General features: G+C 39.3%; 1 long non-coding RNA gene across 2 annotated transcripts in view; it reads right to left on the bottom strand.

The window, feature by feature from the left end:
* The window catches only part of LOC136875487 (uncharacterized), a 43,684-nt gene extending 28,976 nt beyond the window's left edge, over positions 1–14,708 (bottom strand). Inside the window, exons 1-2 of one of the 2 annotated variants that reach the window (XR_010860451.2) lie at positions 12,968–14,708; positions 12,512–12,636 (exon numbers count right to left, since the gene is read on the bottom strand). This is a non-coding gene — a long non-coding RNA (uncharacterized lncRNA). The remainder of the gene's footprint in view (positions 1–12,511; positions 12,637–12,967) is intronic. The other variant, XR_010860450.2, reaches the window with a different exon arrangement.
* Between the last annotated feature and the right edge of the window lie 3,203 nt (positions 14,709–17,911).

Genomic DNA, 17,911 nt, shown 5'->3' with positions numbered 1-17,911 from the left:
AGCTATTTGATCCCTACTCTGACACACTGTTTTGAATGAGCAGAGGCTCACTTAGTAGTAATAGTATGACCTGGTCTAGAATTACAATTTAGGCCTATTCCAAATTATAGCACCATAATTCACTAAGTAACTCAAAACTCAACCCTAAAAAGAGCCGTTTCTTAAGGAAAGTTTCTACCTCTTCACTTTTATTAAATTCTACAATAATTTTATTCCAAATTAGCAGTGAAGAGGGGGTATCTCCTCTGGCTTGGAGGAAAAATTTGCCTCCAAGTCAGATAGCTTTTTCCGCCGCGAGTGTAGTGAATTGAGATTTTCTGACTCATCGGACAATCCTAGGAAACAGATTAGTAAAAGGGCATAGTTTTTGCCCTGGGATTCTCCCCCACCCCCACTGAAAAAAGACGAAGAGTGTTCACGGATCACGGCTGTCTGCGAATTGGTCATTCCAGCTCTGGAACTTTGAACTGTTAGATCGGCAGCGTAGTACTGTTCGTTAAAATTGAGAAAATGTGTGGTTTTTCATTTGATTCATATGAAAGCATTGCTTTTAATCGCGCCATTTCTACTGACGTCATTATAATGACCTGTGTTCATTTCAGTTGGGAAAACTACTAAGACAGTCTTTCTGAGGATGTAAAAAGGCAGGTCGAGAGTGAGTGTCTGCCATTAAAATGAAAACTCCCCAACCTGATTGTGACTGATGGTAGGCAAGCGGGCCTACCATTTCAATGAAAATTCCCTAACCCAGTCTTCATATGAGAAAAGACATTTGGTGACTTCCCCGTCGTGTTTCTAGGGTAACGTTAAGAGCTATGCTATTTAGTACAATCTTGCTCACAACATGTACACTACCTGACCTAGAATTTTGTATACAATGTAGAATTCCATAATGAAGCACGGGTACATCAGCTAGTAGTCCTTATTACAAGTGCTACAGATGTGAAAAACCAGTGTGCTTGGAGTGTACAAGAAAGATCTGCTTTGAATGTGATGAGTGAGAGTAACATTGAGGGCCCAAGTTCAGTGCTTGCAATTTCCATCCCAACAAGAAATCAGTCTCATGTGTGGTTAATTTTCAGTGAAGTGGTTATCAAACATCTTTAAGTGTAATACCCAAGTTAGTGTCTTTTTTGGCTTTACGTCGCACCGACACAGATAGGTCTTATGAAGACGATGGGATAGCCCTTTCAGACCGTGTACACACAATTGTGCGGGTTCGTATTTTATTTATGTCTGAGCTTATTTGACGTTTTCTGGGTGATAGACCGGACTGCAGTGCTTGTGTGGGACACGTAGCATGTACATCAGCTGTTTTTATTTAGTATTTGACCACCAGGGGGCAGGAAGAAGAGTTTAAAAATACAGTTCATTAGTAAGATTGCGGAAAGCAGTAAAGGCCTAAAGTAAGTATTTATTTATTGCATTCATATTAATCTAGAAGCTTTACTGAATATCAGAATATAATCAATGAAGTGTGTAAATTGTGTAGCAAACGTAAATTGTGAACTTACAACATCGTAAGTAATACCATGAGGTTTTGAATGTTGATACGCACATATGTGCGGGCTAGGTTTCCTTACAGACAATGTATGCAGGAGTGCTGGGTGCTGTCACAAAAAGGACTGTGAAAGCAAAACTCGTACTCTACATGAGAAATGTAATGTATAAGATTTTAATTGTTTAAAATTGTTTCACACTGTAAAATAGAACATTTGATCATGTACATGTGCATATTCACATGTACTAAGTTGAATTTTTCAATTTTTTTATTTTTTTGCAAGTAGTGAATGAAGTTCTGACATGCACAATTGTGTGGGTTCTGTTTTTCAGCCAATAGTTCTTATTTCGTAAACTAAACTGTAAAAACATGTATATGAGAGCATTTTAGTAAGTTTTTGATACCTCCAGATTTATTTCAGGTCTGACAACAAGTTGCTGCTGCCAAAAGGGCAGTAAAAGCAAAACTCTTCCTCTATGTAGAAAATGTAACGTTTACTTGTGTTTGAACGAAGATTTAATTGTTTTAAATTATTCCCCACTGTAAAACAGAACATTTGATCATGTACATATGTATATATTCACATGCATTGAGGTAATTTTTCTTTTTTGTAAGCATTGAATTAAGTCCTGACACACACAATTGTGCGGGTGCTTTTTTTCAGATGTTAATTTTTATTTTGTAGAATAAACTAAAAATATATGTATTTAAGAGCATTTTAGTCAGTTTTTGACATACAAACAAAAATTCACACCGCCAGTTTTCTTTCAGGTTTGAAAGGGATAGGAAAGGCCTAGGAGTTGGAAGGAAGCAACCATGGCCTTAATTAAGGTACAGCCCCAGCAATTGCCTGGTATGAAAATGGGAAACCACGCAAAACCATCTTCAGGGCTGCCGACAGTGAGATTCGAACCCGCTATCTCCCGGATGCAAGCTCACATTGCCGCATGCCCCTGACCGCACGGCCAACTCGTCTGGTCCATTTTTTTGGTTTGATAGAGTAAAGGATATGTGTGTTAAATGAAACAGTGCATTCTAAGTAATGTAAATTGCTGTGACTGTAATCTGAAGGTAGATAGATAAATAGATCATTTATTTATCCTAGCAAAGTTAAGGCCAGCTGTAACAAATGGAAAATGTTGTTGTGGTTTTGGGTTGAATAAAGTGTAATTAATCAAATGAAAACAGCTGGAAATTTCTCTCATTAACCGTCAATTCTGTAGTCACATCAATTTTGATGCAGTCTCTGTGACCTCACGTCCATGTTGATGTCACAGAAAATGTACGCCCATAGTTAAGGGGTACAAGAGAAAATGGAAGAAAACTGTTGTGGTTTTCCTACAACCCCACCCCAGTCTGTTCAGTGATTGTTAAATCATATTCATATCTAAACCTTTCCCTGGATGAGTATATTTTAAATGTGAAGTTTGGTCGAGATCGATCCAGCTGTTTCGCAGTGATGATGGAACAGACGTAAAAACAGACATGAAAGCTTAAAAGATAAATATCCGAAAAATTGACAAAACAAATTAAATTATAGACAGCAGACTCTCTACAACTTTATTTACTGTATATAGATAAGCATGGGCACATTTATAAGTGCAGACATTCATTTCGAGATTTACTGCTTTTAAACAGTGCGTCATATCAACATATGGATTCTGCCACGAGGCGCCTCTTTTAGTGTTCTACATGGTTGGTCCTATGACATTTTCTCCTATCTCCTATATTTATGGGTTAGATTGAGTTAGAAACATTGAATAAGGTAACATTTGGGTACAGTTTTCACACATTACCTTATTTTTCAGATACTTATGCGGCAGCTGGAATCATAACATTTGGCTAATATATGACCACTGGTTGTGTCAATGTGCATATCAAATACGATGATTCTATCTTTCCTATAAGTGTGTCGAAACATAAGGTATACGTGTAAAAAGTACAAAATTAACTTAAAATTGAGAAACACAGCTCTATCTAACGTACAGTATAAGGGATGGAGGAGATATGACAAAATGTCATAGAACAAAAATTATAGATCTCTCCAAATTGAACGGTGATTGTTCTATCTGTTTTGTGATACGACTTACCATTCAGCCACAAATTACCTCGAAACAAAGGTCTGCACAGTCACTTAATTGGCTCCATATTTCGATATTTTCCGGGGCCAAAAAGTTATACATTTGAACAGCTTGGAATTTATCCTCAAAGGAAAGCATGTCCAGGTTTCAAGATTAGCACTCGCATACATACGGAGTAATTAAGGAAGAAAGTAATACAGTTAAGAAAGTTGAAATTAATAGAAAGTAGGATTATAACTGAGGACAGCTAGATAGGACGAATATGTAAATACAAAGTGGATGTATTGGAAAATGAAATATCCCTTACTAAATTGTAATGATATGAGTTATGGATATAAGAAGGCGGTAACAGGGGAGAAATTTAGGTGCAGGCATTCTTAGGTAAACAAATAAGACTTATGCTGTTATTACTTAAGCCTAAAGAGGCAAGGCAGAGGCAAGAAATTAAAGCGGAAAACAGAAGTAGAAGAGAAATACAGTAGAAATTATAGCAAATGCCAAGAAAACACCTTACGGTGTGAAATAGTCTGCAGTACTGTTCAAATATTAACCAGGCCCTATTTAGGCTAGTGCTATTCGAAGACAATTATAACCTCCAACATCATTCTGCAAATATACCGTAGAATGGCAGCCGGATGTCTCTCTCGCCTTCTACGCAAGGAACAACCACGAGTTTCAAGAAATGTTGACGAAAATGGCATTACATTACTTCCCTGCTGGCAAGCAGCCAGAGACGTTGCCATGGTAACCAGTAGGTATGTTGTTGGTCTGTCGGTCACTCAATGCAGAGTATGAAACCCACAGAAAGTAGTAATTTTCTCCACCATTTGAAGAGTAAACAAAATTATTCTCATAACAAAAGTTATTTAAAATGAAGGGATGTTTCACATATAGTCCACGGATTTTATGGAAAATCAATAGTTTAAAAGAAAATCGAAGAAAACTGTTGTGGTTTTCCTATAAACCCCAGACTATTCAGTGATTTTTAAATCATATGCATATCTAAACCTTCACCTGGATGAGTATACTTTAAATACGATGTTTGGACGAGATCTATCCAGCCGTTTTGCTGTGATAGTGGAACAGACGGACAGACACAAAAGCTAAAACCACTGACATGGTCTTGAGTTGACCTAAATCGGATAAATATTTGAAAACTTGACAAAGAAAATGAAATTACAGATAGCAGAACCCCTACAACTTTATTTATATAGATTTTGAAACAGTGCTCACTTGAACTGTTTTGACACACCATTTGTATTCTATTGGTCTAACAACATCATTTGATGATTTCTATACTGTGCAATTTCCCAGATCACTACATCTCTGCAAACAACAATATTTTCATATTTCCTCTATATATTTCCTTTGTTTCCTTTAGAATTTCATCCATTTTCAGTGCCATTTATTTATAAATAAATCAACTGTGACTGCACAGTAGACAAGGGGACTTCTATTATAATGACAAACTCCCCAACTTGATTGTAAATGGCAGTAGGCAAGTGAGACTACCATATTGTAGAAACTCCCAAACTCAATTGTGAATGGCAGTAGAAAAGGGGGCTTACCACTATCATAACAACTCAACAAATCTCACCGTAAGGGAAACAACGCATGAGAACCTCCCCATGGTGTTTCTCAGATAACACTAAGAAACATTCAATTTAATCAAACTCACTGCATGTACAGTAATTTACGCAGAAATCTGTATACAACGTAGAATACTGTAGTGAAGCACCGGTACATTTGCTAGTCATTATGAATATAAGTGGAGACAATACACTTCCCTGCCTTAGTTCAGTTTTGATTCTAAACCAATCTGCTCTATCCACTGGAGTCTGGACAAAAGTGGAACAGCTTGTATACATTGCTTTCATTAATGCCCTTGATTGCTTTCCACATCCTTTCTTTCCAGGGTTTCCCACAAGTTTTCTCTATTAACACTATTGTATGCTTTCACTAGATCAAGGAATATCATCACCATATCCCTACTGTTTTTCCATCAGAAGTCTCATGGTAAATATAGGGTCTATCATTGACCTGCCCTGTCGAAAGTCATACCGCTCTTTTCCTACATTTCTTTCCACCCTTTCTCTCATCTTTCTCTCTATTATTCTTTCCAATATAGTTTTCACACTTGTCAGCATCTGTTTTCTTGGAAATAGGTATAGGGTTGACACTTTTTCCTGTATCATACATCTTACACACTAAATGGAATAATATCGCCATACTGATTATTTCCTAAGGCAGTCCATAATTCTGAGGGTATTTCATCAATTCCAGGTGCCTTGTTGCTATACAGGTCTCTCAATGCCTTGTTGAATTCCGACCTCAAAATTGTGTCTCCCATTTCATCAGCATCAGAAGTCTTTTCTTGATCCATAACCTATCATCCACCTCTTTCCCTTATACAGTTGTTGAATATATTTCTGCCATCTTTCTGCAATGTCTTCTTCCCATAAAAGTTTTTTTTTTTTTTTTTAATCTGAGCTGTTAATATTCATAAAATTAGTTTCCCTTGATTTTCCTGTATGCATTTTCTACCTTTCCTGCAACCAATATCATTGCACCTTTCTGTTAACCATTCTTCCCTAACTGCCCTGCACTTTCTATCTACTTCATTCTTTAACCACCTGTATTCTTTTCTACCCTCTGCATTTTTTGCATTCTTGTACGAAGGCTGATCAACAAAGACGGAGACTGATTTTTTCCTGTAGCTTCCGTGATAGTTCCCTACCTGTAACATAAATATTTGAAAAGAACGGGTTTTTATGTATAATGTCCGTAGCCAGCAGCACTCTCGTATTGGTAGGTTGGTAGTAATGCTCTATTTTGTAGACGCTACGTGCAGTTCTCATAGCAGACAATGGAGGTGATGCAAGAGGAGCAGTAGAGCGCAATCCAATTCTGTTTTCGTTTAAACCATACAGCCACTGAAACTTACGAAAAGCTGAAGCATCATTATGATCCTGAAGGAAAACATGCCAGCATAGTGTGAAATTTGCCAAAAAAGGCAAAAGTTGTTCTATCTGCAGGGAAAGTGATGGTGATCACATTATTTGACTCTAATGGAATGATTATGATTTACCAGCATGCAGTTACCCCTCATACTGTTGTTACTATACATCAGTATTGGCTACACTGAGAAAGCACATTGCAAAGAAACGACCAGAGCTTTCTCGGACTGGGTGGTGACTTCATCATGACAATGCACAGCCTCACGTCGCAAATCAAGTCATGCAGTTTCTGGCTCAATTATACATTACCTGTGTACCGCATCCACCTTGATCTTGCACCCTGTGATTTTTTTAAAAATTCTCATCACTAAAGGCAAAGCTTAGGGGCATTCAATTTTAGAACACTGAAGCAGTGCTCAAAAAAAGTGAGGCGATTCTCAAGGACCTGACAAAGAATGGTCTGCAACATGTGTTCAAGGACTGGCAGAAACGCTATAAAAAGTGCATTGAAGTAGGAGGGGACTACTTTGAAAAAGATCAAGTAAACATTTGAGTGGAGTAATAAACATCTGTGAAAAAAAATCAGTCTCAGTCTTTGTTGATCAGCTTTCATACTTTTGCCATTCATTTAACACATATAATTTATAAAGTTTATTCCACCTACTCAATACTGTACAAAAATTGCAATGTCTATAAATACATTACAATATGACATAGGGTTGAAACTAGTACCTTGATAACATATTGTAATGTACGTAGGTGGATCAAAAGGTTAGCTGCACTAACGCGCAGCAGCAGCGCGCTCTGTGTCACAAATGTGGGCACAGCGGAGAAAGGGACAGATGCTGCCCACATGTCTGTTAGGCAGGTCGCTGTGGTGTCTCGTCCAGTATTGTATGAATAGCGGCCAAATGCAATGACGTGTCAACTGGACATTCACTCCAAATATGAGGTGCGTGCGACAATCCGATTCCTATGGGCCAAAAGGAAGAATTGCACGAACATTCATCGTGAAATAAGTGCTGTGTATGGGGAGTGGGCCATTTCCCGGCAAGGTATCGTAAAGTGGTGTCAGCAATTCGAAGCTGGATGCAAGGATATCACGGACAACCATCGCAAAGGCAGGCCCGCAACGTCCAGGACCCGTGTAAAGGTCAAAAGTGTGAATGCGATCATTAGACAGAACCGGCACATTAAACTGAGAGAAATCGTGACGCAGCTGAACATTATACCTCAAATATTATTATAATATTTATAGATCCACCTGTTCAATAAATATAAATATAATAATAATAATAATAAATATATATATAACAAATTATAATAAATATTACAATAATATAATCATATTTGAGATATACGTCAAATTCAATACGGAACCAAAATGAGAATAGTTACTTGCAGCTGAACATGTCGTATGGCAGTGTGTTCGCCATTGTTCACGAGGACTTTGGATATAGTAAGCTGTGTCAAAGATGGGTTTCACGTCTTCTCACCGATGAGCACAAGGGAAGTTTCCAATCCTGCCTGGCATTTTTGCACGCTATGCCGCAGACGGGAACGGGTTTCTGCGGTGTGTCGTGTCCACCCAGGGACTTGAACCCAGGACTGCTATTCCCTCCGAGGATCGAACCCAGGGAACGTAGGAGGAATAGCTGTACCTGATGTATTGGGATCAGCCTGTAATAGAGGCTAGGAGTCAGGTATAGGCATACCTAATAGGCGTACCTGATAATAATTAAAAGAGGTAAAATAATTATATTCATGGAATTGAATAGAAGAGTGGAAATCATGTTTCTTGCATGTTAGGAAATCTTGAGTAACAGAGAAGTTTGTCATACAGGACGTGAGTCATGTTGACCAGGGCATGGTTCAACTCTATAGACGCAGTAAGAAAGTACTAGAAGGTCTCTTGGATACAGGCCTCTGATTGGCCAGAATTTACGGAAAGTTTGTCAGTCACGTACGCCGGTTTCGACAAGCTTCGAGAACATGGGGTGTGGCCCCGGAGGCTATATAAGGACAGGGAAGTCATTATTCAGGGCTTCTATCATTCACTTCGCGGACCAGTTGCCAGCAGAATCCCTGCCGGTCGGTAGGACGATTACGCAATCCGTAATAATAATAATAATAATAATAAGTAATATATACTTCAACGGACGGCTAGTAGACAGACTTCTCACTCAAGACTTGCCAACATTAATCTTTATTTAAATTGTACATAGTGTACATATTGTAGTCAACTCTCAGTATCAGAATATATTAACTTCGTGGGAATCCACTTCGTCGACTTCCTCCTGATCTGCACCTTAGTTGAAACTTCCCAACCTACACGTTCCAACCGCTCGGGAACGATCCAACCAACCTGACATTTCCTACGAGCTCACTTATAAGCTCAAATCCTGTCTTGTCATGACAGGCGAATCGTCACAGGCGACGAAACGTGGGTCCACCACTTCACCCCTGAAACGAAGCGAACATCAATGGAATGGGTGCACCCCCCATCACCACAACGAAAGAAGGCCAAGGTTCAACCTTCTGCCGGTAAGGTTATGGCAACAGTGTTCTTTGACATGGAGGGTTTGCTGCATGTGGAATTCATGCCAAAAGGAACGACGATCAATGCGGCGTCGTATTGTCAAACGTTGCACCGGTTGCGTAAAGCGATTAAAGAGAAGTGCCGGGGGGAAATTGAGCACCAGTGTGATTTTGTTGCACGATAACGCAACATCTCACAAGGCCCGCCAAACGAGAGAACTGCTGCAGCGTTTCAAGTGGGAGGTCTGGCAACATCCACCCTACAGTCCCGACCTAGCGCCATGTGACTTTCATCTGTTCGGTAAGCTCAAAACAGAGCTTGGTGGTCGACGTTTCCAGACCAATGAGGAGGTGAAGGCCGCTGTATCCAAGTGGTTGCAGAATGCTGGAGGAAAATTCTATGCATCCGGCATCGACAAGTTGGTTGTGCGTTCACAGAAATGTCTGGAGTCTCTTGGACTATGTGGAAAAGTGACGTTACAGTGTATGTCGTTATAGTCGTGTTGCTGTTGTATAGGTGGTGTAATAAATGTCCATAACTGTGAAGTGCATTTTATTTCCTGATCTGCCCTCGTTTTTATAGACATTGCAATTATTGTACAGTATTGAGTAAGTGGAGTAAACTTTGTAAATTACCGTATATGTAATCCTAATTCAATACGGAACCAATAACGAAATTTATAACAGTGAATTCATTAATCAGGTCTAGCATCACCTAAGTTATCCCCTGATTCTTACTTGATCTTACCTTTCTTCCTAACCTTCCTTCAGCAACCCTACTGATCTCATCCTTCACAACTGCCCAACAGTAATAGAATAATTAAGGAATATAGCATATTAGCTAAAGTACCCATTCTTCATACAGATTTATGAGCAAGGATAAAAGTGGTTAAATTAAGGTGTTTCAGTTATATGGATTACCCTGTCTAACATTGCTTTCTAACATGAACTCCCTCCCCTCTTTGTCTATCCACATTAATTCTGATATTTGACTCATGTTTGGAAGGGATCATTATGTCGTAACATATCTGTTCATAACCGTGCAAGGGAAATAAAAACAAGGAGTCAGGTTCTGCTTCTACCCTTATAAACTTGTTTCAGCTTATCTCAGGTATTTCTGGGCTCACTGAAGTCACCCTTGCTTATTTTGCATTTTGACCAGAAGACCTTTTTGATGCCATGTGACAATTGAAGATTTCAACTCATGAGCCACTGGGATTCGAACCTCGGCTGTTTAGGTGGAAACACACTGGTTATGCTGGTGTTCATCTTACCTCAGTTATTTATGAGTCGAAGAAGCCACCCTCATTCTATTTGGTTTTAAACCATAAGGCCAGCTACCCTTCTTGCCATTATGTGACTTTTCAGGTGAAAATTCCATCCTAGGATTCACCAGAATCCAAACCTCAACTGTATGAGGGGGAATACCAGCAATTAAAACAGTTTATGTCACTATGGTCAGCAGAAATATACAAATCAAAGAGCCTTCATCAAATGCCACTTCTCCGTTCAAAGACAGAGCCATAGATGGAACATTTCTGTTTCAGGAGGATAGAGAAGTGCAAACTTATAGACCACATTACAAACTCTTAACGATTCTACACACACCTACGAATATACAGTACACTGGCACCATCTGGCATTTTTTTAAAATAAGAGAATCCTTAAAACCCAGTTCATCGTAAAGAACAATATCATATTACCATCCTTTTTCAATTTCAATCTGAAAGGAACTTGCAGTTATCTACTAGTGCAACATAACAAAGCAGTATTACTATACACAGTACCTAGTGTTTTAGATATGGGCCCAATACTGTTTGTCTACAAATGTACTTGTTTTTCTGCTAATGGTTTAACATCACATTAACACATCAAAAAGTGTTCCAGAATGCAAGGATACAAAGGGCTGATTGCAGAAACAGTGTTTAGACAATGCCTATGGTTAAACAATGCCTAAATATGGCTGCCGCATTGCAGAGACGTTTTTTATCACTTAGACACTGTCTAAAACCGATGTTCAAACGGTCATGTTTAAACACTGCCGAGAACACTGTTTAACCTCAAATTAGAGGAGTGAATCACAATTAGAGGTTATGTACCACGAAACATGTAAGTTAATTTGTATTATCGTGTTGAGACGATTCTGGGAAGAAAGGTTAGTCTGACGGCCTCTCTGTGGGTCGCCCACTGCGAAATCACAGCAATTCATTTGAAATGTACGGAGAGGTAGAGCTTACAATAAGATTTTGCACTTCAAGAGACTTGTTTCTTGAGACTGACAAAGGGACAGTCCAGTAACTGTCAACTTGAATACAATTCTTGGCAACCAATATATTTTATTATACATGGGGTAATTTCCATGGAATTATAGGTCATTCAACTACATACATGTCAGAATTACTTGTCCCAATCATCAGAGGACTGTCACATACATCAACCAGGAGGGATTCACTTAATATTTACTGCCAAGTAAGCAAACATAATAGTGAAAACTAAAAAGTAGGTTGTATGTGGTTTATATCGTCGCACTAATTCAGATTTTTTGGCAACTATGAGATAGGAAAAGGAGGACTGGGGAAGAAGAGCCATGGCCATAATAAAAGCCCTAGTATTTGCCTGGTGTAAAAGTAGGGAAACTACAGAAAACAATCTTCAGGGCTGCTGATGATGCGTTTCGAACCTATAATCTCCAGAATGCAAGCTACATCTATATGGCCTGTACAACACATTCAGTTACACATTGCTATTGTTTCGCCTTCCCTTCATCAAAGCTATTTACAAGTAGATTACACTCACCGCAACAAAGTTATAATCAAAGCTACACTTCCTCATACGGTGGCGTCGCTTTAGTGTCTATAATACTATGAGATCGAATTTCCACCGAAAGCGATAGTCTTATCTGTGGACAAGTCATGCTCATGCTTAGCCATTTTTCAGTAATGTTTAGGAAGACAAACGGCTGAATAGTGTTCGACGTGCGCACCGACAAATTTCATTGGTTGCGACAAGCAAAGAGTTCTATCTCCATTTTCAAACCAATATTGAAACTTTAAACGATGTCTAGTTAAACACCAGCTGAGCATTGTTTATGAATGGAAGATCATGCTCGATTTAGACGCTGTTTAGGTAGACGTTGTCTAAGGCTCAAAACTAGTCATTGTTTCTGCAATCAGCCCAAAATGTCTAGGATTGGAAAGGTAGCAGCCATGGCCTTAATTAAAGTACAACCTAAGCATTTGTCTATCATAAAAATGGGAAACCACAGAAAATCATCTTCAGGGTTGTGCCTTGAGCATTATATACCTTGGTTTCAATCCACCATCGCCCAAATGTAAGCTCACAGCTGAGCAGCCCTAATTTTGAAATATACTCTTATTCTAAACACTGTAAGGTAGAAAAAAAAGAGTAGTAATTCTGGGAATGTGATGTCTTACCCAGATGACTTGGAAAGTTGTATGGTTTGAATTCTCTCCACAATGAATTTGTTCGAATCACGAAGGACTGGTTCACCCATTCTGGTTTGTTGCACTCAGAGGCTGTAAATCTTGCAGTTATTCACCTTAAAAATGAGAATTACCAGAATTACCATCTAGCTGCACTCACTACAAGCAAAGTTATAGGTAGGAGAGAGCGTTGTGCCTTGAGCATTATATACCTTGGACCATTTTTGTTCCATTTGGATCTATCTAGGAAATAAAACTCAACAACCATAAATTGTAAAAAATGCCAGTAGGTAGCACGGACAGTAGTTCTGATTTTTTATGTTTACACTTGTGGATGTTGTAGATAAAACAAACTGTTTAGCATCTCAAATAAAGTAAGAATTTCATTATTTATTATAACCTCTAATTTAGAGAATCAAATTTGTTGAAATCTGCATCTTATTGTACCTTGGAGAAAAAACATCATGTAACACAGAACTTTTTCCATGGCACAGGATGGTATCGTTTCTTGTATACCGAGAAGTAAGGTGGGCGTCCATAGGGTACTGGATGATCCGGATGTCATAAAGCAAGTTGCTGAAACAGCTATGGCTCCTCCAGAAACCAAAATCTGTAAGAGAAAACTTGCAAAGTATACAGTGTGAAGTCAGATAAACTCTGATAAGAAATTTGCTAAAATTTCAAAACTGAAACTTTCTGATAAAACTTAAATGAAGATTAGATAGCAGAAAAGTACAATATTTTCTGACACCAAAGAAAATTGTTTGTTTTAATACATAGAAACAATTGCAAAAATTAATTATGTTTTAACCAGAAGGGGTGTTAGGGAACTAGCTCATAAGTTCATCCTTGCCAGCAATTAGAATAACCCTCAGTTAGGGAATAAACAAGAAATAGCTGGAGAGGAATGAAATGCCATCCTAACCTATCCATAAAAGCTCAAGATTCACAAGTTTAAGCAGGGTGACCAGTTTGAACTAAATAAATAAAGCATTGTTCTTTGACAATGTTCAAAGCACTCATAGTCACCATGGACCCATCCCACCAGAAGAAATATGGAACTGTGGCAAGCCTGGAGTGTCTAAAGTTCAAAAACAAGGAAAGACAGTGGCTCCAAAAGGAACAAGGCATATTCGGGGTTCCTCTGGGTGGTCAAACGAAGAAACCTTCCAATATGAATATTTAATTTTCAAAACCGAATTGTATTCAAAATAAACTTTCAACATATCAGGTCATGTTCAGTAACAGTATATAGTACCTATTGAAAAGACGTCAAGTACAGAACAAAATTGGCCAATTGGACACCAGTGGGATAGGAAGTTTGGTTGTTCGGATCCCACTGGTGTCTAGTTGGCCATTTTTGTTCAGTATTCAACATCTTTTCAATAAGTAATATATGTACTGAACATGACCTAATACATTATAAGTTTATTTTTACATTTTTGAAGAATTCTATTAATTTGTAAAGCCATACAAAAGGGAACCCATTCTGTTATTGGTGGACCATGAGACTCATCTCAGTATAACATAACCTTTAGAACTCCATCTTAACAAATCACCTGAGTATGCAAGCCCTTGCTATAGCATTTGATTTAGGAATCATAATAATCAATTTCCTCCACCATCTCTCATAAACTACAGCCTCTCGATTGACTGTTTATTCATCTGTGTAGTCTTGCTACCATCAATGAGAAATGTTAAATCCGTTGCCAAAATGTTATTCCAATCCCTAACTCCCTTTCCTATAAATGAATATTTGCCCCAGTTTGTCCTCTTGAATTCCAACTTTATCTTCATATTGTGATCTTTCCTACTTTTATAAACGCCATTCAAACTTATTCATCTACTAATGTCATTCCACGCCCTCTCTCCGCTGACAGCTCAGAACATACCACTTAGTCGAGCAGCTCTTCTTCTTTCTCTCAATTCTTCCCAGCCCAAACTTTGCAACATTTTTGTAACGCTACTCTTTTGTCATGGTTCATGTTTGTGGGTTACTGTAGTCACGTCCTAGTTTGTGAACCATGGGCAATGGCTGAGTGGCCTAGTAAGTGGTCCTGAGAGTCGGGATACCAGTTGCTATGGAATGGGAGTGGGCATCTCGGACATATTCTGAGTCGTGGCCCTCCTTGTGCTCAGGCGGCTAGGACTATACAATTCACCGGTGGTCCATAACCCGTTAGAGGAGAGATCCTCACTTGGACTATGTGCAAGTAGGGCAGCATCCTGCTTCATGAATTTACCGAGCTCAGAACACTTTAAGCAAGCCTTGGACCTATGGGAGTAATGGAGTCCCACTCCCATTTGACAGGCGAGGGACTCCTTGGAAACAACTTGGCGAACGAAATGGAATTCGATGGGGAGCTATCAATATTAATGGGGCTTATGGAAGAAAGAAGGTAGAACTGGCTGAGTCAGCAAAGAGGATGCATCTGGATGTGCTAGGAGTAAGTGATATTCGGGTAAGGGGAGATAATGAGGAAGAGATAGGAGATTATAAAGTGTACTTGACGGGTGTTAGAAAGGGAAGGGCAGAGTCTGGGGTAGGGTAGGGTAGATTTGTCAGTGGGAGGAATTAGGACAAGAATTGTGTCCGTGTATTCACCATGTGAGGGGTGCAGATGAGGATGAAGTTGACAAGTTTGATGAAGCATTGAGTGACATCATGGTCAGGGTCAACAGCAAGGATAGAATAGTGCGAATGGGCGATTTCAATGCGAGAGTTGGGAATAGAACTGAAGGATACGAAAGGGTGATTGGTAAATGTGGGGAAGATATGGAAGCTAATGGGAATGGGAAGCGTTTGCTGGACTTCTGTGCTAGTATGGGTTTAGCTGTTACGAATACATTCTTCAAGCATAAGGCTATTCACCGCTACACATGGAAGGCTAGGGGTACCAGATCCATAATAGACTATATCTTAACAGAATTTGAATTCAGGAAATCTGTTAGGAATGTACGAGTTTTTTGCGGATATTTCGATGATACAGACCACTATCTGATCTGTAGTGAACTAAGTATCTCTAGGCCTAGGGTAGAGAAAGTGAAATCTGTCTGCAAACGAATAAGGGTAGAAAGTCTCCAGGACGAGGAAATCAGACAGAAGTACATGGATATGATTAGTGAGAAGTTTCGAACAGTAGACAGTAAGCAGGTTCAGGATATAGAAAATGAATGGGTGGCATACAGGGATGCTGTAATAGAAACAGCAAGGGAATGCCTAGGAACAACTGTGTGTAAAGATGGGAAAAGGCGAACATCTTGGTGGAATGATGAAGTGAGAGCAGCCTGTAAACGTAAGAAGAAGGCTTATCAGAAATGGCTCCAAACAAGGGCCAAGGCAGACAGGAATTGGTACGTAGATGAAAGAAACAGAGCGAAACAAATAGTTGTTGAATCCAAAAAGAAGTCATGGGAAGATTTTGGTAATAACCTGGAAAGGCTAGGTCAAGCAGTAGGGAAACTTTTCTGCACAGTAATAAAGAATCTTAGGAAGGGAGGGAAAAAGGAAATGAACAGTATTTTGAGTAATTCAGGTGAACTCATAATAGATCCCAAGGAATCACTGGAGAGGTGGAGGGAATATTTTGAACATCTTCTCAATGTAAAAGGAAATCATCATGGTGGTGTTGCAAACAGCCAAGCTCATGGGGAGGAAGAAAATGATGTTGGTGAAATTATGCTTGAGGAAGTGGAAAGGATAGTAAATAAACTCCATTGTCATAAGGCATCAGGAATAGATGAAATTAGGCCTGAAATGGTGAAGTACAGTGGGAAGGCAGGGATGAAATGGCTTCATAGAGTAGTAAAATTAGCGTGGAGTGTTGGTAAGGTACCTTCAGATTGGACAAAAGCAGTAACTGCACCTATCTATAAGCAAGGGAACAGGAAGGATTGCAACAACTATTGAGGTATCTCATTGATTAGTATACCAGGCAAAGTATTCACTGGCATCCTGGAAGGGAGGGTGCGATCAGTCATTGAGAGGAAGTTGGATGAAAACCAGTGTGGTTTCCGACCACAGAGAGGCTGTCAGGATCAGATTTTCAGTATGCGCGAGGTAATTGAAAAATGCTACGAGAGGAATAGGCAGTTGTGTTTATGTTTCGTAGATCTAGAGAAAGCATATGACGGGGTACAGAGGGAAAAGATGTTCGCCATACTGGGGGACTATGGAATTAAAGGTAGATTATTAAAATCAATCAAAGGCATTTATGTTGACAATTGGGCTTCAGTGAGAATTGATGGTAGAATGAGTTCTTGATTCAGGGTACTTACAGGAGTTAGACAAGGCTGTAATCTTTCACCTTTGCTGTTCGTAGTTTACATGGATCATCTGCTGAAAGGTATAAAATGGCAGGGAGGGATTCAGTTAGATGGAAATGTAGTAAGCAGTTTGGCCTATGCTGACGACTTGGTCTTAATGGCAGACTGTGCCGAAAGCCTGCAGTCTAATATCTTGGAACTTGAAAATACGTGCAATGAGTATGGCATGAAAATTAGCCTCTCGAAGACTAAATTGATGCCAGTAGGTAAGAAATTCAACAGAATCGAATGTCAGATTGGTGATACAAAGCTAGAACAGGTCGATAATTTCAAGTATTTAGGTTGTGTGTTCTCCCAGGATGGTAATAGAGTAAGTGAGATTGAATCAAGGTGTAGTAAAGCTAATGCAGTGAGCTCGCAGTTGCAATCAGCAGTATTCTGTAAGAAGGAAGTCAGCTCCCAGACGAAACTATCTTTACATCGGTCTGTTTTCAGACCAACTTTGCTTTACGGGAGCGAAAGCTGGTTGGACTCAGGATATCTTATTCATAAGTTAGAAGTAACAGACATGAAAGTAGCGAGAATGATTGCTGGTACAAACAGGTGGGAACAATGGCAGGAGGGTACTCGGAATGAGGAGATAAAGGCTAATTCAGGAATGAACTCGATGGATGAAGCTGTACACATAAACCGGCTTCGGTGGTGGGGTCGTGTGAGGCGAATGAAGGAGGATAGGTTACCTAGGAGAATAATGGACTCTGTTATCGAGGGTAAGAGAAGTAGAGGGAGACCAAGACGACGATGGTTAGACTCGGTTTCTAACGATTTAAAGATAAGAACTAAATGAGGCCACAACACTAGTTGCAAATAGAGGATTGTGGCGACGTTTAGTAAATTCTCAGAGGCTTGCAGACTGAACGCTGAAAGGCATAACAGTCTATAATGATAATGTATGTATGTTTGTATGTACTCTTTTGTCAGAAATCACCCAGAACAAATCGAGCTGCTTTTCTTTGGATTTTTTCCAGTGTTTGAATCAAGTAATCCTGGTGAGGGCCCCATACACTGGAACCATACTCTGGTTGGGGTCTTACCAGAGACTTATATGCCCTCTCCTTTACATCC

The sequence above is a fragment of the Anabrus simplex genome, chromosome 6 (assembly GCF_040414725.1).
Source record: "Anabrus simplex isolate iqAnaSimp1 chromosome 6, ASM4041472v1, whole genome shotgun sequence".
Taxonomy (NCBI): Eukaryota; Metazoa; Arthropoda; class Insecta; order Orthoptera; family Tettigoniidae; genus Anabrus; species Anabrus simplex.
Note: the sequence above shows the minus strand (reverse complement) of the source record. Positions and strands in the feature narration are given on the sequence as shown.